Below are 22397 nucleotides of genomic sequence, written 5' to 3'. Positions count from 1 at the left end.
TTGCAGAGGGCTCCCTCCATCTAAGCAATGTGAGGTAAAAGGATGGGTAGGGATAGTGGGTGAACCAGTTGGTTGAAAGCCTTTTGGCTATACAGCTGTAAGACTGGTTTGACTAGTTCTTCCTCCCCCCACCACCACCCACACTGTTCAAAGGTAGACCCAAAGATAGGTCTATAGTTATTCTGTGAGATACTGAGATGCTGTGGCTAGGTCCAGAGCTGAATGCCACCATGAGCTGAAATCACTGGTAGTTGAAGCTATGGAGAGCTGGAATCACAGGACAGCAGTGGGTGACCAGCAGCTGGCCAGTAGGAGGAGCAGCAGATGACTGGTAGGAGTGACCGGTGGCCAGCTAGTAGGAAGAGCAGCAGGAGGCTTGCAGGCACATCTGGCAGATGGCTAGTAGGATTAGTAGTGGGCAGCTGGTAGGTGTAACCGGTGAATGGCCGGTAACAGAAGCAGCGGGTGGCTGGCAGGCATGACCAGTGGGTGGCCAGTAGGAGAAGCAGCAGGTAGCCAGCAGGAGCAACCAGCAGCTGACCGGTAGGGCAGCTGGCAGGGGGCAAGTGGGATGCTGGACCAGGGCAATGGTGGCATTGCCTCAGGTTCAGTGAGGGAATGCATCAGGGTGATGTGTCAGGGCCTGCATGGGCTGGACAGAGTTGTAAGTGGGGCATTTGAAGTGGGGTACAGAGAAAGTTTGGGTGTGTGGATTGGCTGTTTACAGCATTGGACTGGTAAGCCTGAGAGGCAAAGGACATTGCTCAGTCCATTTGAGCTGGGACAGTTACTTGAGGATTGGTTATGAATTCTGGGTGTGGTATTTTCCCAAGCTTATGCCATATGACTTTTCTGCCTCTTTCATTAAAAGTTTCTTTTCTACACTCAGACTCTGTGCTTGCAAGTGGGAAAGCATTGCCTCTCTGAGGAGCCCAGGGGTGTGTGAATTTCCCAGGCTACTGGATGGGGGCTCAAGCTGGCTCTATGTGAGATGGATGAAAAGGATCCCTGAAATGTTGAACCCAGCCCTGGTTGCTGCTGACTCCTTCTGGCAGAAGGGTTACATTTGGATAAATCGTCTTCCCTCTTTCTTGCTTACAAAGCACTAGCACATGGCTGTAGTGTAGGACCAAGCATTTTATTATAAAAATTATGTAGTATTAATTAAATAATAAATAAAATCCTGCAAGAACCAATATAGGCAGCACAGCTATTGCCACAAAATCAAAAAGCATGATGTGTTTAAAAACAGCGACGCCCCTCAGTCAAGTCTAACGGGCACTGGAAATGTACATTGTCAGTGAACCTGTTTTTCTTACCTCACCAAGTCACAGGGTTTGACTGCATGACTGCTTCATGACCCAGACCACCCAGGAATTGTCCAGTGTACGCAGTAGCTGCAGCACATAGCAGCATGGAGGGAAGTCCACAGTGGTGCTTGTATTGGCATTTTATTGGCCAACAGGGAGAACAACCATTAAAATAGCTTGCTCTGCTATTCTTGCTCAGGCTCCTGGTCCTCCAGTCATGCTCAGGGTAGTTTGTGATCAGTTTTTCCTCCCTCTCTTGCTGTAACTGTTTCTGCTGAAGCTCAAGTTGCCTGTTCAGCCTGTGCCTAAAGTCATTATGCATTTCTCAAAGGAGGTCATCCATGAACCTTCCGCCGACTGGCTCAAGGGCAGAGAGGCTTGAATGCTTAAGTCAGCCTGCTGGAGGTGGAACACAATGACAAAAAATTATGTTTTTGACAATGGAAGGAAAGAAATGTATTTCCCTCTTTATTATTTGCCTCACAGCAGGCCACAAGTGGATACTTCTATGTGCTTCACAGGCCTTCAATTAATCTCTAAACATCTGCCAGTTGCTTCACAGGTCCACAGAGATTATGGTGCATATTTTGTATTTAATTTATTTTAAAAATCTTGAGGAAAGCGTAATGGGTGTGGTAGGGGGAGAACAGGGTAAGGCCATCAGACAAGGGTCCTATCAGCAATTAAGGACTTACTGTTATTTCAGCCTTCAGTAGCATTGGATGATGTTAATCTGCCAGAGATCTCAACTTGGAAGATGAAACACTTTTCTCTGACAGAAGACTGAGAAAAGCTATGGAGGACATATCAAGGACATATTTTGTTTGCAGACTTGTTTGTTTGTTTGTTTGCAGCCATAGTCCCAGGATAGAGCTAATAAACTACACGGGTTGATATGGAGAAGGTTGCCCATCCCTGGAATTTTTCTGACTACCTTGAGTTCCTCTTCTTCAAAAAATTCCCAAGCATCATCACCCAGGAGAGGGCAGAAAATTGAGCAAGCATAAACAGGATGCAGAACTCTTCTTATGCCCTTCTTCATCTTTCTAGAGAGCATGCTGTGAGCCGAGACACCAAAAGGGAAAACATTGCCAGCTCCAAGGGAGTTTCCTACATAATTCAGACAGTGCGATGGATAATACAGGTTGAACTGCTCTAATCTGGCACTCCTTCATCCAACAAGATCTGTGGGCTGGCATGATTTTAGTTATCTGGATGTCCACTTATCATGGGTGTGGCCAAATTACCTTTGGTTCAAAAAGTTTGTTGACAGCCACCAGTCCTGGCCACGTGTTCTGTGCTGTTATTTAGGTGTAATCTATCCCTAAGAGACAAATATATAGTGTAAGTGTTGGTAATGTGCTAGACAATATTGACCACCCATGGTTCAGCAAATTCTCTTGTTCAGCACTGGTCAGGTCCTGAGGGTGGCAGACTAGAGAGGCTCAACCTGTATGTCCTGCATAGGCCACTGCTTTAGTGTGGATAGTGGTATAACAGGTTTGTAAGTGTGCCTTTGTGTGTATATATTTAGATTGGCATTCATACTTGCTAAATAGGTAATTCCAGCTTTGGACAAATTAGTTAGTGACAACTAATTACATCACTAAATTACTGGGAATATCTCTTGGATTACACCTGGTGTGGGGGGATGAAGAGGGCCAGGGGAATGGCCTGGCTTCTGCCCTCAGCTGAAGCCAATGCCATCCCCGTAACTTGTAGTATCTTCCATTAGATAATTCTATTGGTTATAAACTGTGTCTTTACTGAAAAGTGAGCAAGTTGAATCCATGTTAAAGAGAAGCCCATTCTTTAGCCTGTACCCTCAGCTGGGAAAGTACAAAATCAAAGCACACAGAAACCAAGGAAAGAATCAAGAAACGTCTGCATTGACTCAGTTGAGCCTCAGATCATTTAACTGTCATGTGTTTCTCCCCTTCTGAAAGTGAGGATAATATTAATGTCCACATGGTAATGGTGTGGTATTAGCTAACATTTATGGAGCCATTTGAAAAAATGAAGTACTCTGTGAGTGCTAAATAGTCTTAATAATGAAGCATACTTCAACATAAATTCCCCCAAAATTTCAAGGTACAGTATAGTTCTTCACTTTTTTCCTCTAAACAGCTGTGTTGTGGGAAGTAAATTAGCTGTTAACTACTCATCCTGGAGGTGGCTGCACTATAGGGACTCTTTTGTCAAAAGGAGATTGAGCATCCTTGACACTTTGTGGGGCTTGTCTTTTTGGTCCTGAGCCAAAGCCCACTGAAATCACTGCAAGTCTTTCTAATGGTTCCAATTTAGCTTCAGGTCAGGTCCTATGCGAGGATTTTGAGAAGTAAATCGATATCCTCTAGGGACCAGGATGAACCCTACAAATTCTCTTTCCTATACACCTAAAGCAAATTTTAAGATGGGACTTACAGTCCTTTAACCTTGAAAGAGTCACAGCTGCTTTTATTTAGCACTATATGTAAGGCTCCTGCTGAGAGGAAGAAGAGCAGGTAGTTCTATCCATTGTAGGAGGTCTTTTTAAACTGGAATATTTTATGAATTTATAAACAGAGACTAGGAAAAGTATTACCCTGGAACAAGTTACACTCAGTGCAGAAATGGCTGAAAATCCTGCTGAAGATCTTGTGTGTATATATATATATATATATATATATATGTGAAGTTACAGACATCTTAATAAAGGTCCCTGTGTGTCACAATTTTCACTCTGCGTGAGAGATGTGATCTACAGAGGATTATATTGACCTAGTAATTTGAGAAGACCTAGGTCACAACATTTCTCTTGCCTGTTTTCAACACGTTGCCACTTCTTCAAGTTCAAACATATTAGTTCAGTTTGAACAGATATTTCCTTTACTGAAGATTTCATTTTGGTTGTATTCTCATATGCACCAGCTAGGGAAGACAGTTCTTTTTAATCTGACTGGGATTATTTAATTTGTATTTTTATCCAGACTAGCCAAAAAAGTCAATAAGAACTGGGACTGGTTTTCTCATTACAATAAGTAATTTCCACTTTAAACATTCTCACCTTATTATTTACATCCACCCTGATTGAATTAGCTATCATATAACACTCCCATCAATGTATCACTGTCTGTTTCTTTTTTTCCCACTTTAGGCAATTCACAAAAGTTTATGCTATTAAAAATTGTTAGATTTTAACTTCCCAATGGATTCCTTGTTGTTTTTTGCTGAAACAGACCAACACAGCAACCTCTGAAACCTTTCACAGCCAGGTATAAATAAACATAGATGGAGAACAACTATTATTTCCCCATCAAGCTGTTAATTGCTGGTTAGGCTGTAGCCTAGACTCATAGGTGCTGATCTTCCTTCTATGTGATAGCAAGTTTATGATTTTTAATTTATTTCTGACATGATTTTGTCTCTGGTCAGTTGCAGATTTATTTGTCTTAACTTCAGTGAGATGTTTCAGGCTGCCCCAGACAGTTCACATGTATCATCTTTTCTAATCACAGACTCTTAGAATATTATAAGTAGAAGGAACCTTGACAGTTCATCAAATCCAGTCCCCTGCACTCATGGCAGGACCCAGCACCATCTAGACTATCCATGAAAAGTGGTTGTCTAACCTGCTCTTAAATATCTCCAATGATGGTGATTCCAAAACCTCCCTAAGCAATTTATTCCAGTGTTTAACCATCCTGACAGGATGTCCAACCTAAACCTCCCTTGCTGCAATTTAAGACCACTTTGTCTTTTTCTGTCATCAGAGGCCAAGGAGCACAAAATTTCTCCCTTTCCTAGTAACACCATTTTTGGTACTTGAAAGCTGTTATCATGTCTCCTCTCAGTCTTCTGTTTTCCTGACTAAACAGACCCAATCTTTCCTCATAGGTCATGTTTTCTAATCCTTTAATAATTTTTGTTGATCTTCTCAATCTTCTATGTTGACTCATATTTAGCCTGTGGTCCACTATGACCCCTTGATTCCTCTCTGCAGTACTCCTTCCTAGACAGTCATTTCCCATTTTGTATGTGTGACACTGATTGTTCCTTCTTAAGTGGAGTACTTTGCATTTGTCCTTATTAAATTTCATCCTATTTACTCCAGATCATACGTCTAACTTGTACAGATAATTTTGTATTACTATCCTATCCTCTGCAAAGCACTTGCAACCCCTCCTAGCTTCTTCTCATTTACAAACTTTATATGCATACTCTTTATGCCATTATCTAAATCATTATCTGAAGATGTTGAGCAAAACCAGTCCCAAAATTGATTCCTGTGGAACCACACTCGCTACACACTTCCAGCATGACTGTGAGCCATTGATGACTACTCTCTGGGAACGGTTATCCAACTAGTTATGCACCCACCTTATTGTAGCACTGTCTAGGTTATATTTCTCTAGATTATAAAAAGGTTTTGTGTTACTGTATCAAATACTTTACTTAAATCTAGGTATGCCTTATCTACCATGTTCCCCTTTTCTATAAGGCTTGTTATACTATCAAAATAAGCTATCAGGTTGGTTTGACATGATTTGTTCTTTACAAATCCATGCTGATTATTAATTATCACCTTATTATTTTCCAGTGGCAGTGCTTCTTGTAACTGATTTTAAAGACATATGCCTTCCATCAGGGAAGCCTTTCTCTATTGATGTCCCTTTCTTTCCCTTCTGTTTTAGTTTTGGCTTCTAACTTTCTGTCATGTTGCTCTTTATTTTCTAATCATATTGTGATTATAGAAATGTCTGCTTGGTTATTGGTTGTGGTGTAAGTTGCCTAATCACTACCCTTTGACTGACAGCTAGTATTAAATAGAGTGAAAGGAACTGATAACTGAAAAATTGGTAGTTATGTATTTTTATAGATAGTACCTCTTTCCTGAAGTGTATTGCCCAGAATTAGACAAAGTAGTCCAGCTGAAGCTTTCAGTACTGCATAGAGTGGAAGATCTATGAACATGGGGAAAATCTATGAACATGGAGAAAATGTCCACAACCTAAGAAGCTATGTACTGGTCAGCTTACCTTTGGTGTCCTGAAAGATAATTGAACAAATAAACGAACAGTCACTTGATAGGCACCCAGAAGTTACGATGATAAGTAATAATCAACATGGATTTCTCAAGAATAATATAAAACCAGCCTGATATTAGTTGACAGAGTAAAATGATTTGTGGATGGAGGTAAGCAGTAAATGTGCTGTATCTCAATAAGTCCATTGATACTGTCATATGACTTGTTCATATGCATACAAATATAAGTCAATAGTTTAATACTGTTGCAAAGAAAGTGAACATAATCCTTAGTTTAATCTTTCCATATTGTAGACTCTGATGTTCACTATGTTAGTTGAGCTTTCACTGCAAAGCTTTTTTGGTGAAAGCTGAAACAACAACAACAAATTAACACTCCAGCTATTGTGGTGGAATAATGAGACCACTCTGTCCTTGGTCATCTTCTTGCTTCTAATTTATTTGTAAAATGTTGTCTTGCTACTCTTTATATCTCCAAATAATTTAATCTCATTTTGTGCCTTCACCTTTCTAGATTTGTGCATACATGCTTACGGTGGTTTTTAATACTATGGCCCATAGGGCTGACCTGCTTGCTTGCTTTATTGTATCCTTTCTTATAGGATTGTTGTTTTAGTATAATAGATAATAGATTTATAGTTTTGTATTAGGGTGTTTTGGGGAGTAATACAAGGAACATACAGGCCACATCCTGTATGAGCTAAAGCAAGTTAGAATACCTACATCTGTGACATGTACGTGTTGGTCTGAAGAAGTGGGTCTGTTCCACGAAAGCTCACCTAATAAACTATTTTGCTAGTCTTTAAAGTGCTACTTGACTGCTTTTTGTTTTGTAAGTGGCCTGTTAAGCGCCCTCAGTAAACTTAACAAGTACACCACAAAGTACATGGAAATAACCACCATCAAACTAAATCAGGACAGAAATAACAGTTGTGAGAATGAGGTACTTGGCATTAGTAAGTATGATTATGCCAGCATAGCATACCTTGATATTATGTGTGTGAGGACATGGAAGGTTCGCCTGTAGTCCTCAGGCTCCGTAAGAAGGGCAAATCACCACGTTTTAAAGTTAGATTTTAGGTTAGGTGTATAGAAACAGCTAAGATGTTAATTAGGTTTCCCTTCTATACATGGCTGTCCCAAGGGGGGGGCAACTGCCCTGCACTGCAGGGTCTGCTCTTCCCCTTCGTCACTTCACCCCCACCCTGCCCCCCTCACCGACCAGCATAGCTGGGGATTATCTGGGGCAGGGCATGGGGATAGAGGATAGCAGCAGCAGCAGCAAGGGATTGGCTTCCCTCAGATTCTCCCCACCCCTTGCACTCATCCCATAGCACAAGTGGCAGCCTGCTCTGCTCCCCTGTGGTCTCCTGACCTGCTGAGCCCTGCTTCTCCATTGCAGCAGCAACCAGCCTCCGCTCCCAGCTGCGCACAGAGAACTGGGCCTCAGTGGGTCAAAAGGGCATCACTGATCAAGCTGCTGCTCATGCTGTGTGGTGAGTGCAGGGGCGGCAGGGTGAAGAGAAGCGATCCCCTGCTGCTGCCGCCACCTGCCCCTGCCACCTGCACCATGCCTCAGCTAATCCTTCCTCCTCCCATCCATAGGATGGCTGGAATGGCTGCCATGGGGATGCCAAAAGCACGGGGTCTGGGGCAGCCACTCCACCTCATCCTGTGGATGGAATGACTTTATTTCGATGCTCCTTCCCTCTTCTCCCTGATAATATGGCCCATGTTCCATCCAGATTCTGACCCTTCACCTGGTATCCATGTTTTGGACTTACCTGTTTGTCTCTTTCTCTAGGGAAACTAGTTTAAAACCTAGCTCACTAGGTTAGCCAGTTTGCATCCAAGGATACACTTTCCCTTCCTTGATAGATGGACCCCACATCTTCTCAGCAGTCCTTTTTCTCTAAACCTCATCCCTTGGTTGACTATTTTACAATAATCTATTGTAAAATGTTTCAATGCTTGCTTCCTAAATCTAGATTCCTGTGCTATTTATTCATTTACAAGCACATTGAATCACAACAGGAACTCGAGAGATGATAGAGGGAATGGAGCTTAGTTCGACTGAGCATCAGAAAGACTAAAGGAATGGGGCATCTGAAGTGTTGGGGCACTGAGCATAGCTGTGTAGCAAAAGGTAATTTCATGTTGCAGAGGATTTCAAAATCTGGTTTCATTCTGAGTAGGAAGGAAAACCAACCATATCTAACTTCTTCCTGACAAGTTACAGAGACCTAGGCAGTCTTCCTGACAGGCTGCTACAGAGTCATGAGTCCTGTAAACTGCTCTTGTGGTCTAGGATACACACAAGATTCACTTTTGGTAATAGTATTTTGATCACTAGTTAAAGGAATGTTCTGCTACTCTGTTTACACATTTATTTTATTATACAAAATATTTCCATTTTGCAAAATAGTTATTTTACAAAACAATCATTTTCTGCTTCTAAAGTTACTTAAATTATATAACTTGTTTATCCTGTTGCCATAAATTTTCCTTTTTCCAGTGTGACAAAATTAATTGCCTTCCTTGTGTTAATGTTTCATTGTTTCAGGGATTTGATTCCAGATTCCATGAAGTTCTTTTCAGAGACATCCAAAATTCATCTCACAATCCTGCTAATGCAGTTCTTTGAGTTAGATTTCTGTTAAACTATAGCTTTTTCCATGGAAAGCTGGATGATTTACTGAAATATTTAGAAGATACCTAAAATACACAAAGAACATGGGTAGTAAATAGCTGTGTACTAAAGATGGAAATATTTCTTTGACTTGTCCAAGTTCATTGTGGATTTCATATCTGACTGCGTGACAAGAAAATATGGTTGTCCTCATTTTGTGAAGCTAAACATAATTAAGCTTTGGTATGTTTACCAATGTGCACCACTTGCTAAGTGGAGACAGAATATAGCAAAGCAGGCTGGGAAGGGCAAATGATTTATTCTTTTAAGCTTCTCCAAGTTTATAGCAAAGAGAGACAAAGTTTCATTTCAGTCTTTGAAAATAATTACATTTTGTTTGCCTTGACCGGAGTCCTGCTCTGTTCGACGATGGGATATTGTTCTTGGGTGAGCTATGCTGCGGTGCATTCATTACTGGTTATCTTTCCCTTTACCCCAAATCAGCCCTGGGGAGAGAGAAGTGGGGGAGGTAACAGCTCCCTTTCCCTTCTCTTTAGTGAGGGTCAAGACCCTTGAGTCCTAGGAAGAGATGTCCACTCTGGACCGTTGGGAAGATCAGACCCATAGAAGAAGACGGGCTCATTTCTGGTCTCCAAGGAAAGAGCCGGCACTTTTGGGGCCTGTGGGTAAAGGACTGGGAGGGTCTCTTTTCTGTTACCCTAATGGAAGGGAGAGTCTCCTATGGGGACCCTTGGAGACAGAGAGCTCTCTGGGGTAGGGTCTCTTTGGGTGTGGTGCCACTGGGTACATGCACCACACTGGAGTAGCAGAGGGCTATGGTGGTGTCACGTACACCTGGTACAGGGTAACAAAAAACAAGCGGAATCATGAAAGCTCATTACCTAAGAAATGAATTTGTTAGTCTGTAAGGAATGTTGTGGAATCTCCATCGCTGGAGATATTTAAGAACAGGTTAGACAGATGTCTATCAGGGATGGTTTAGACAGTACTTGGTCCTGCCATTGGGGCAGGGGGCTGGACTCGATGGCCTCTTGAGGTCCCTTCCAGTCCTAGTATTCTATGATTCTAAGGCGCTACAAAACTGCTTGTTTCTGGTGATACTACAGACTGACACGACTACTGCTCTGGGACCACTGTACAGCGTGGGCTGCAGGGCTACCGTTGGCAGGTCAGGCTCACGTGCCAGACGCGGACTGGCTCCAGCACCCGTTTCCCAGCGAGGCGTTTGCTTTGGGCCACGCCAGGGAGAACGCTCAGCTCAGGTGTCACATTCCAGCACAGGAGACCGCGAAAGTGGGGGTAATCTCCCGTGAGGCTGCTCCCCACCGGGGGGGGTGTCTCCACGAGGGCTGCTGCCTTGCTAGAGCCAAGGCCTCCCGTCTACTCCTCTGGTGTGAGCAGCCGAAGAACCGTCGTGACATACTGGGCGAGGGGAGGGGAGGGGAGGTGCCGCTCCCTGGGAGTAGGCGGGGCTTTCTCTGGTCCGGTGGGCGGAGGGAGAGCCTCTCGCCGGTTGTGCATGGGGGAGGGGAGAAGGTCCGCATCCCCACAGAGGCAGGGATGACATCACCCGTTTTCCCCAAAGAGGCACTTTCCAATTGGCTTGGTGGACGGCCCGTTTTCCACCAATGAGCGTGCGGCAGGGCTCCGGGCTCGCTGACGTGCGAGCCCTCTGCCGTATGGGGGTTTATTTTGCTTTGGGCCGCTCTAGCCGCCGCCATTAGAGAATTCGGGAGTCTGGGGCTACAGATTCCCCCCCGGCTGTGCCGAGTGGGAACGCCCGCGGCCGAGCGAGCCAGCAAGGCCGGGAGAGACCATGTCCTGAGCGGGGAGCCACAGCCAGCGGGGCGGGGGGATGGTGGGGGGTTCGGGGGGTTGCTAACGCCGACTCGTGTCTGAGGGACGGATCCGGGAGCAGCGGCAGGAGTAGGCGGCGCTGTGGGGTAAGGCTGCCTCTCCCTCTGGGCCACCCGCCCTCCGGTGGCTCCTTCAGAAACTGTAGCCGCGGACCCCGCTCCCCCCCGACGTTTTCTGGGGGCAGAGAAGCCCCCCTGCCCTGCGGAACACGTAGGCCGGACAGGGGCTCCTGCTGCTCCGGCGTCGGAGCTCTCGGGCGACCCCCACTCCTCCCCGGCGTCGCCACGGAGCTTTCTTGCGCGGGCTGCCCCCTTTCTAGCTCCTCCCCCTCTAACGATGTGGGGGGATTAATCGGTCCCTCCTCCATCAGGGTCCTCCCTGCCTTAGTCAGTTCCCCCCCCGTGAGCCTCACCAGCTTCTGGAGCCAGCCCTGCCTCCCAGGCGGAGCGGCAGGGCAGCTCTTAGCCCCTGCGCGGAGCTGCCCCCCCTTATGGTGCTGGGGGGAGGGGGCTCCTGGAACTTCTGTCTCGTAGCCTGGGGTCCCGGGATGAGAAGGTTACTTGTGTGTCCTCCCCGGCCGCCGTCCCGTCCCGGAGAAGCCAGGCACTGGCCCCGGAGAGGCGATGCTACTGCCCTGGGCTTGTTTACTGGTGTAGAAATATCTGTGGCGTGAACGAGGCTGGGTGTTTGTGTAGTCGGAGGATGACCCCAGCTGACTTAACCGGAGGCGTGTGGGACATCCGTAAAGGCGCTTGAATTCCACCTCCTGATCCTGGCTCGAGTTTCTGTGGCTTTGCGCGTCTCCTTCAACTTGTATGCTAGTTTGAATGGATAGAAAGAACAGCGTTCGCTTCTCCATTGAATTTGTGTCTGCAGTAACTGTTCCCTAAAGGGGGGGGGGTGTATTTGTGCACTGCTGTGTGCAGCGTTTATCAGTTCACCCCAAAAAGGCTGTTTTATGGGCCTTGTTCGTGTAACAAGACTCTTAAATACAGAACGCCAGGAAATGGCCCTTGTTTTTCTGTGGTGCCTCTCCAAATATTATGCTGCAGTACCGAGATCTACAGAGTTATATCATAGGTCTCCTCATTCCCATTTATTTCTCAGTACCCATCTATTTTTTTTTCTAGATCTGTCTTTGTTTCTGAACTACAGAAACCACCTGCCTGTTGTAAATACAAACAGGTAACTCACGTGTATTACAGGCAGTGAGTGATCTGTAGTTGAACAGCTGGTACCTCTGTGTATAAAGCTTCTGTGATGTTGATGTACAAGGATAATCCTGTTAAGAAATATTTCAGATCCTGTTCTGAATTCATTTTAATGTATGGACTGAAATAATACTTGATTAATAAACTGTAATAGTGGCTTTGAGGAGGACTCCTCATGACTTTCTCCATCTCTGGTTGACAACTCTACCTTCAAAGCCCTACCTGTAGCCAGTACCTTGCTTTTAAAGGTGAACTATACAACTTTGTTTGGGTTTTTAATGCAACTCTATGAACAGCTGTAGGTAGTTATCTTGGAACTCTTTCATTGTTCAGTCCAGGTTCTGATCTTCTTGATTAGTCCCAGCTATCCTCTCAGGACTAGATGGTGGTACTATTATTGCAGATGTACAATCTGGGACTCGTATATGGCAGATGCAGCACAGCTGCTAAGATCTTTTTACTAACACAGTTTTCGATAACAATGAAGAAATACATTTTCTAGAATTTTTGAGACTTGCCATTTTGAATAGTAGTTTCCTTTTTAGGAGTTACTGGAACAATACTTAGATCTTCAAACTGTGAATCTTTGAGCACTTAATCTACTATGCAGATATGTGTTTAGGGACATAGTAATTTGTCTACTGACAGCATTCACTAAATTCTCATATCTGTTCTTTTTTGTGTTGAGTTGCATACAGACCTGTCTGTTACAAACACTGCCTCTTTGTTAGTATAATTGTATTCAGAGTCCCCAAAGGGTGATTCAAGAGGTGATACAGTATTATTTTTGGTTTATTCTGTGCTTAATTTTGAATCTCTGATATTTGTGAAAGAGGGCATTGAAGCCCCTTAGTAGTGTTCAGTAATAACCCAGTGGGGTTGCAGTATGGTAGAGCAATACTAGCCATCCCCAGCGTCTTCTGGCATTGAAAGTGGGAGACCAAGAACTGAATTGGTGTCTCCTAGTCTGCAGTGTAATATTTGCAGATGTCTTTCCTCCTAGTGCTGGAATTCTATTATTCAGAATTCTCAAATAACCAGGATTTTAACTATAAGTAAATCTTAGTTATGTTTTCCATATTTACAGTATAGTGAAAGTAAATACAAATACATTATAAGTTTACAGTATACAGTACTACTGTTGGCAAATAAAGTACTCTGCATACTTTTTTGTTTGTTTTCTTAGTATTTTTTTTAAGTGTTAAGCATTGCTAGGTATACCTCTCTATTATTCAGAATATTCGAATATTTGGCAACCTCCTGGTCCCAAGGCTGCTGGACATGGAAGACTTTACTGTATATAGAATAATCCTTTTGAAGAAAGGATATTTTTGAAATACTGGTAGCCAGTCCTGTAAATGAGAAAAATCACAGTCACCTCTCAGCCACCAGATTTGCAAATAAAATGAAGGTATTTTTAAATAAACAGGAACACTAAATATTTAGCAAATGCTCATTTTTGAACTCATTACAGAAATATAGCTCAAAGTGGACTTTTAGAGACATTGGATAAACATACTTCTGGATCAAACCAGTTTATTCGCATTTTATCCTTCAGCAACTTGCAGTGTGGACAGTAGTTCATAGTGGAAAAGCTTACACAGCCTCAATTTAAAGTATGATAAACACTTATTGTTTAACAATCTGAGATATAAATTAAGTATAATAGATTATGTATGTCCAGCATCAGAAATGTTTTATTAGTTGTTCTGCGTTCCCTGTAAACGGTGTGTTTGTGTGGTCTCTCAGGAGAGATTCACACCCTGCCCAGCTGATTAACGGAGTGCCTGCTATAGGGTTTTTTTCTGTTTTCTATTGATGGTGGACATAAAAAAATTATGCCTTCCACAAATGCAGAAAATCCAAGATTAGAGGAAACATTGGTTATGTTGTCTCCATCTGGCACATTTTAAAGTGATGCATCAGGAGGGTGATGGAGAGCAAAGGTAGTTTAAATTTGTCTATTCAAGACGGCTCTCGCTTTTGTTTATTCAGCTTGTAATTTTAGGATTCTTAATAGGAGGAAACAGCCTTGGTTACCTTTCCTATGTTTATCCTTTAGGAACATGTACTGTTTGTTTATAGGTTTATACTCTTTAACATGTTTCCTTTTAGCGTAAGTATTGAATCTGTAGAAATTTAGGTTTTGTTTAACTGCATTCAAGTTTGGCATACTTTGGTACTGCTTAAAATTCATTGAGTTTTATGAAGAATCTTAGTTTTGTATCATCTTAATTTACGTGTCCCCCAATGTTTAATGCCTGCCTGCTACTTGACTTTATCAGATCTTCCGTCTGCCTCTCCTGCATCTTGCTTTTTCGATAGATCTGAAATTATGATGCCTATTTGTTAAACCATTTCTTCTTGTATATCACTCTGTTAAACCATCTTTTATACACAACGGCATCATTGATGTTTGTGCAACAGTTAAACTGCTGCTACATCTGCAGAAAAACTGATGGTTTTTCCAACCAGCTCTACTCAGATGGGGCTATTATGGGGTGGGTGCATAGCTGGCTGAATAACTGTTCTCAGAGAGTAGTTATTAATGGTTCACAGTCATGGTGTAAGGACATAACAAGTGGGGTTCTGCAGGGGTCTGTTTTGGACTGATTCTATTCAATATCTTCATTAATGATTTAGATATTGGCATAGAGTGTGCGCTTATTAAGTTTCAGATGGATACCAAGCTGGGAGGACTAGCAACTGCTTTGGAGGTTAGGGTCAGAATTCAAAATGAGCTGGACAAACCAGAGAAATGGTCTGAGGTAAACAGGATGAGGTTTAGTAAGGACAAATGCAAAGTACTGCACTCAGGAAGGAACAATCAGTTTCATGTGTACAGAATGGGAAGCGACTCTAGGAAGGAGTATTGCAGAAAGGGATCGAGGGACAGCAAGCTGAATGAGTCAATAGTGTGGTGCTGTTGCAAAAAAACAAACAAAAACCAAACCAAACCCAAACAAACATGATTCTGGGATGCATTAACAGGAGCCTTGAGAACAAGACGCAGCAAGTCATTCTTCCGCTCTACTCAGCACTCATTAGGCCTCAATTGGTGTATTGTCATGTTCTGGGTACCACATTTCAAGAAAGATTTGGAGAAGGTTCAGAGAAGAGCAGCAAGGTCTAGAGAACATGAGCTATGAGGAAAGACTGAAAGAACTGGGCTTGTTCAGTTTAGAAAAGAGAAGACTTAAAGGGGACATGATAGCTGTTTTCAAGGGTCTCAGAGGGTTGCCAGGAGGAGAGAGAGAAATTGCTCTCTTTGGTTTCTGAGGATAGGACAAGGAACAATGGGCTTAAACTGCAGCAAGGGAGGTTTAGGTTGGACATTAGTAAGAACGTCCTAACTGTCAGGGTGGTCAAACACTGGAATAAACTACCTAGCGAGGTTGTGGAATTTCCATCACTGGACATATTTAAGACCAGGTTAGATAGACATCTTTCGGGGTGGTCTAGATGGTGCTTGTTCCTCCTGTGAGGGGAGGGGCGGGGAGGGGACTGGACTCAATGACCTCTTCACGTCCTTTCCAGTTCTAGTGTTCTATGAATCTATAATTCTAATGTTCCTTAACAAGTTGCAAAAGTACCAGTTACTTTTGTGCTAGAGATTTCTGCAAAAAAGTAGTCTGCATTTTAATTGTTGTAGTAGAAATTTAAAAGGGAACTAAACTTTAGTTTTGTTTGGAGACAGTAAATGAACTAGTACTGGAAAAGCAGAAGAACAATTCTGTAGTTATCAAAGTCTTTGTTTTAACTTTTTAATGGGTGCTACAAATGACAAGATAATAGAAGCAACAACAAATGAGTACCTTAGAATCAGTTCTGATGTTTTACCCAGCTAGTGATGAGTTCCTTCATCAGTTGTCAAAGGACATTGCTTGGTAAAATTGGTTAAATGGAGTATATAATTGCTACTTTGGGGTGATACATTGAATGGAACATGTTAGTTTTTTTTTTTTTTAAATGCACATTTTAATCACAATCCCAAAATCTTGTACATTAGACATTTAGCTAGTGGTAGTAACATTGTAACACTTCCTGTCCATACTTTTTTTTTTAATCAAACTAGTTGTCGATTTACAGCCATTGCTTCTTGTCTTATTCTCAGATTGAGGAATTTTTTTTTGTCCCTCTTATAACCTTTTATGTATTTGAAAAGTGTTACTTCAGTCTTCACTTTTTTAGACTAAACAAACCCAGTTCTTTCAATCTTCCCTCATGGGTCATATTTTCTAGACCTTTAATCACATGTGTTGCTCTTCTCTGCACTTTCTCCAGTTTCTCCACTTCCTTCCTGAAATGCAGCACCCAAAGTGGAAACAATACTCCCCTTGAGGCCTAATCAGTGTGGAGTAGAGTGGAAAACTTAATTTTTGTGTTTTGCTTCCAACACTCCTGCTAATACAGCCTAAAATGTTGTCTGATGCATGCAGCTGGGGTTATTCTTGCAAAAGTTATTTACTGTTTGCCCTTATTCAGCTTTAAATTTCAATCCTATCCTCCAAAGCACATGGAATCCCTCCCAGTTTTGTGGTATCCTCAGACTTGATATGTTCTTTCACCTTATGGTTACCATATTTGAACTTGCGAAAAAGAGGACACCAGTGAAAAGGAGTGTCTCGGTGTCTACCAATTCACATTATTAGTGTGCTACAGTATATATAGGTATAGTATAGCTACAGTAACACAACATGAATTGGTAGAGACTGAAACACTATGGGGAGGGATAGCTCAGTGGTTTGAGCATTGGCCTGCTAAACCCAGGGTTGTGAGTTCAGTCCTTGAGGAGGCCATTTAGGGGGTCTCAGACAAATAGATTTTAAAAAAAAATCTGCCAGGGGTGGTGCTTAATTCTGCCAAGAGGACAAGGGACTGGACTCAATGACCCTCACAGTCCCTTCAGTTCTATGGGGTATGTGTAAATATGGTAACCCTATTCTAGCTTGTCCATGCACCATTAACTTTTCCAGCCATTGATGTTTAGAATATTTAGAATATTAATCTAAAATTTTGGACTTGATTGGATGTCAGTCTTCACAAACTCCAAAAATCTCTTTGACTTTTGTTTTGTCATCTTACAGTATTATTTCTTTTTGTGACAGTCATTTGGGGGTAACTGCATTGGCCACCTCTAGTCGTTACGAGTTTCAAATGCTTATTTCAATGTACTAGAACCCGCTTTGGGCCTAATTCAGAGTCTAATAAATGAATGGAAAGACTCCTGTTAATGTTAGATCATTTAGGGCCCAATCTCAGCTGTTAACATGTAACCTGTGTATTTAACATTAACTATTACCTTAGATATTTAAGATTAAAAAAAAAACCGTAGAAAATGTCAAGTGGTCCATAACTAGGTCCCTAAAAATTCATGATCCATTTTGGTCAGTTTTCATGGTCATAAGATTTTTAAAATTGTTATAATTTCAGTTATTTAAAGCTGAAATATCATGGTGGTGTAATTATAGGGGTCCTGACCCAAACAGGAGTTGTGTGTCTCATGGGGGTTATTGTAGTCATTACTGTATTGCTTTCCTTTAGTTCTCTGCTGCTGCTGGTGGCGGTGCTGCTTTTCAAGCAGAGTATTTTGAAAGTGACAACTGCTGGCTCTGAGCCTAGCTCTGAAGGCAGAATACCACCAGCAACACCACAAAAGCTGGCATATTATATGATTGCCATTCTTCTGTGCTGCTGCTGACAGGGCTCTGCCCTCAGAGGTGGGTACAAGGCCAATAGTTGCTACTCTCTAACCCCCCATCATCCCCCTGTTCTGATGGCAGTGCATAAGAAAGGGTGGCAATACTGTCACACACACCCGCCCCCCACCAAAAGTAACTATGGCCGTGTCTTCACTAGACCCAAACTTCGAAATAGCCATGCAAATGGCCATTTCGAAGTTTACTAATGAAGTGCTGAAATACATATTCAGCACCTCATTAGCACGCGGGCAGCCGCAGCGCTTCGAAATTGACGCAGCTCGTCCCGATGGGGCTCCTTTTTGAAAGGACCCCATCTACTTCGAAGTCCCCTTATTCCTGTGAGCAGATAGGAATAAGGGGACTTCGAAGTAGCCAGGGTCCTTTCGAAAAGGAGCCCCGTTGGGACGAACTGCGTCAATTTCGAAGCTCCGCGGCCTCCCACGTGCTAATGAAGTGCTGAATATGTATTTCAGCGCTTCATTAGTAAACTTCGAAATGGCCATTTGTGTGGCCATTTCGAAGTTTGGGGCTAGTGTAGACACGGCCCATATGACTTCCTGCAACTCTTTTGGGTGAGCACCTCCCAATTTGAGAAGGTTCTGGTCTCCCCCCCACCAACTAAATCTGTATCATATAGAATAAAAGCACACAAGACCAGATTTCATGAGGGAAATCAGGTTTTTATGGTCCATGATGTGTTCTTCATGACTGAAAGTGGTAGAGCTTTATCTGTAACCCGTAAAACCAAACCCAGATGCGAGTTTAGGTAGATCTAGGAAAAGTTTGTTGACCTAGTAACTTTTTCACTAAAAATGCACTTTTAGTTTGACCGAAACTATTAATGAATTTGCTTTTACTGTTTTAAAAAAAAAAAAAAAATCCAAAAGACTTCAAAGGTCTTAACTTTTTCAAAATATAATTTCATTTCAAAACAAGTGTTCTGTTTCAAAATTCAGCTAGATTTGTTTAGAAAAGGAGAAGGTGCACCCAAAACTGAAACAAAATTAGTTTTGAAATTATGAAAATATTTTGACTAACCTCTGCTCCCAGAAAATAGTCAGACTTTTTTTTTTTTTTTTTTTTTTGGGCAAGAAAGACCAAATGTCTTCTATTTTGGTTTAGCCTGAAACGCACACACTTCTTTGGGTGTTTTTTCTTTTGGTGATCCAGCCAAAAAAAGTCAGTCATTCACTCAGCTGTAAATTGAGTGCCTTTACACTCAGCTTAAGTTAAAAAAAATTACAATATTTTAAATACATTGTTTAAAAAAAAAGATGTAACGTAGCTTTTGCAAGGTACAGTTGCTCCAGAGGGAGGAATTCATGGATTCTTTGACTTCCATGATATTTGTGACAAAATTGTATCCTTTTGATGAGTAGAAAATTTGTGTTAGACAAGCTTAAGCTTTAGGGCTATCAGACTTGGTACAAAGAGAGAAATCTTACTTGTGTGATGGTAAACTGTAACTTCTGAAGGTGAGCTACAGTGACTAACTGACCAGTCAGTCACATACCTCATTTGGAACTGGAAGTACAGAATCAGGCAGCAGCCCAGAGGAAAACAATCTACTACAGTACTACGTTAAATGTAAACTACTGAAGGCGAGAGAGGAAAGTAGTGTGTTTCTTTGCATTAGTAAAGTTTCAAAGCTGTATTAAATCAATATGCACTTGTAAATTTTTGAAAGAACGACGGCACCTTATTGTTCAAAGTTGTGAAGGTTTCAGACTCCATTCCTGATGTGTTTGTAACTCTTAGGTTCTATGTACTGCTTTAAAAAGAAAAAAAAAAAGGGTGGAGTCTGTTTTCAGTTCTTATGCTGCTGCTTCTCCTAGCTTTCCCAAGTGTAGTACGGGTTGAACCTCTCTAATCTAGAACTCTCTCTCATTCAGCAACATCCATAATCCGGCATGATTTTGGTTAGCTGGATGACCACTCATTATGGGTGTGGCCACGCTCTGTGTTCTGTGCTGTTACTTAGCTCTCGTTATCCCTAAATGTCTTCCATGAGACCAGTAAGTAGTGGAAGAGTTAGTAATGTGCCAGACAATATTGATCTCTTGTCTTGGACCAGTGTGGTCCCATGGGTGCTGGATGAGAGAGGTTCAGCCAGTACTGTACAATTAAATACTACTGTTTGTTTCTCTGCACAACTTTGTGGGCAGCAGTGAAACTGAAAACGTCACATTTACTTTTTTGTTTTCTGCTTAGATAGCCTATGTGCACCATCATTAGAAAGTAGAAAGGTCATTCAAATATGAGATGGGTCTAAACTTGGGATGGAGGAAGATTAGAATGATGGAAACCTCCTTGCAGCACCCAGAAGTCAGTATGAAAGTGCTCACCTCCAAAGGTCAGAAGACTTGAAGTAGATCTAATTTTTTAGTATTTTTAAGATGTGTGTGTTGGGAGCCAAATTTGGTTACTAAACTTTTATTAACAATGTTTTTTGAAAAAAAAATTAATGTCTGGCATAAAAAAAAAAAGCCTGTAACAATGAAATAGTTGAGTAATTCCTATGGTAGGTGATACAGCACTTAGTTTATTTCATTCATAACTCTAAGTATTCTCATCTGCAGTAGCATTTATCACCTCTCTTGCAACTAAAGTAAAATTCATTCCTATTTGTTGTAACTGCTGTCCATTTCTTACCTAGCTAAAATTGGTAAGACTACTTTGAGTGTAGCCATGTACATTTAAAAAAACAAACAAACCCCCCCCACAGATTTCAAGGCTAGAAGGAATTGTGATCATCTAGTCCAGAGGTTCCCAAACTTTCTTTATAGCATACCCTTATCCATATGTCCCAGCTGCCTGTGTATCCCTCTCCAGATTTACCAGCTGCTTGTGTCCTCATCACTGATACCTGTGTTCTTGATGCTACCCGTCTTTAGCAATCTGCCCAAATTTCACAGTTATGTACAGAATTATGGTGCAACATATACAACTGCACTCATGATCTCACCCTATCCCCAAGTCCTGAGCTCTGTTAAAGTGTGCTTGCTGTTGCTGGGCATGTAAACCCACACTCTACAGGTATTGGAAGTGAGGGCTCTCTGCATGTTGTCTGTGCTCTCATTGGTTCATCTTGAAATAAATTAATGACCATATTTTATAATGATTCACCATAGTGTTAAAGTTTTGCCTGGGTAGCTTATTATGAAATCAAATAAAATCCACCATTATACAATTTCTACCATGTATCCCCTAGAGATGTGTCTGTCATTCCCAGGGGTACCACAGTTTGGAAACCTCTAACTCAGTTGGGCTAGTATAATGTAGGCCATCAAACGTAAAATCAAGATTGAATGTTTTGCTGTTCTAATGGTTAATTATGCTGATGAAAAGTTATACCTGATTTCCATTCTAAATTTGTCTGGACTCAAGTTGCAGCCACTTGGATTGTGTTGTACTTGTTTCTACAGGACTGAAGAGCCCACTATTAAATACTTATTCCCCATGTTCACCCCTTAACCTTCTCTTTGAGAATATAAATAGATTTTGCTCCTTGAGTCTGTCACCATAAGGCAGGGCACTAATTCACCTAGCTTTTCTCTGAGCCATTTCCTATTTATTAACATCTTTCTTCAGGTATGGACACCAGAACTACACATGGTTGACAAATATTGAGATAAAATAACTTCTCTACTTTATTGTAGGTTGCACCTCTCAGGTCTGGTACTCTCTTGTCAGGCAACATCTGTGGTCTGGCAGGACCACATGTTCCAGGACGAGAGAGTGCCAGGCTGGGACTGTGTCCAGCGCAGGAGCCCCCTCAGCAGCATGGGATGGCTGGGGGCTGGACTCCCCTGGCTGCCTGGGGGTGCAGGCTGGCATCACGGTTCTGGGAAAGGGAGCCTGGATCCACAGCAAACCAAGACGCGCAGGGAGGTCTGAGGGCAGATGCTCTGGACGTCCTCTTGTCCAGGCAGATTATTTTGTTAGGGACCAGGCAGGTCCTGCCCATGTTGGACAAAAGAGGTGTAACTTGTAGCTCTCTTTGACAGTGTCTCACTCTGTTGTCATGGTCAGTTGATTGTTTGCTATGATCCTCCAGTCTTTTCAGTCATTGCTTTCCAGGGTGGAGTACTCAATTATGTAGGTATGCCCAACATTCTTTATTACTAACTGTATACATTAACATCTAGAGCTGCTATTATGCATATTGTTTGTATTCGCCCAGCTTACCAAGTGATTCACATCACTCTGAATTAGTGATTTGTCATCTTCATTATTTACTGCTCCTCCCCTAAATTTTGTCATCTTCAAACTTTATCAGTGGTTTTTGTTTTCATTCTCATTTAATAAAAAATGTTAAATGTTTGTTGGCATTTAACTGGATGTTGAACAGTATAGTGTAGTCCATTATCAAATAAGTATTTTAACTAACTAAACATAATTTGCAATGAATGTAATGGGGAGGTGAGGATGGGACTATTCAACTTAATGTTGAAAGTATGTTTGATTTCTTGTTTCAAATGGGGATGAAATGTATTTCGTATCAAATGTTGAACACCAGTGGACTCAATTAGCAGCTAATCTACGTTTAATTACTGTTGAGAAGGCCGGGGAAAATTGTTGGTATTGAGTATAAAACTGTACAAAGTCTAGTATAGACAAGGCCTTTTGATATGTGATGTG

General features: G+C 42.1%; 1 protein-coding gene across 2 annotated transcripts in view; it reads left to right on the top strand.

The window, feature by feature from the left end:
* Positions 1-10869: 10869 nt before the first annotated feature.
* Positions 10870-22397, top strand: part of ZRANB1 (zinc finger RANBP2-type containing 1) — a 58972-nt gene continuing 47444 nt past the window's right edge. The window contains exon 1 of one of the 2 annotated variants that reach the window (XM_075000487.1): positions 10870-10929. The gene's annotated coding sequence lies outside the window, so the exon portion shown is untranslated. The remainder of the gene's footprint in view (positions 10930-22397) is intronic. The other variant, XM_075000488.1, reaches the window with a different exon arrangement.

The sequence above is a fragment of the Carettochelys insculpta genome, chromosome 7 (genome assembly GCF_033958435.1).
Source record: "Carettochelys insculpta isolate YL-2023 chromosome 7, ASM3395843v1, whole genome shotgun sequence".
In the NCBI taxonomy this organism is placed as follows: Eukaryota; Metazoa; Chordata; order Testudines; family Carettochelyidae; genus Carettochelys; species Carettochelys insculpta.
Note: the sequence above shows the minus strand (reverse complement) of the source record. Positions and strands in the feature narration are given on the sequence as shown.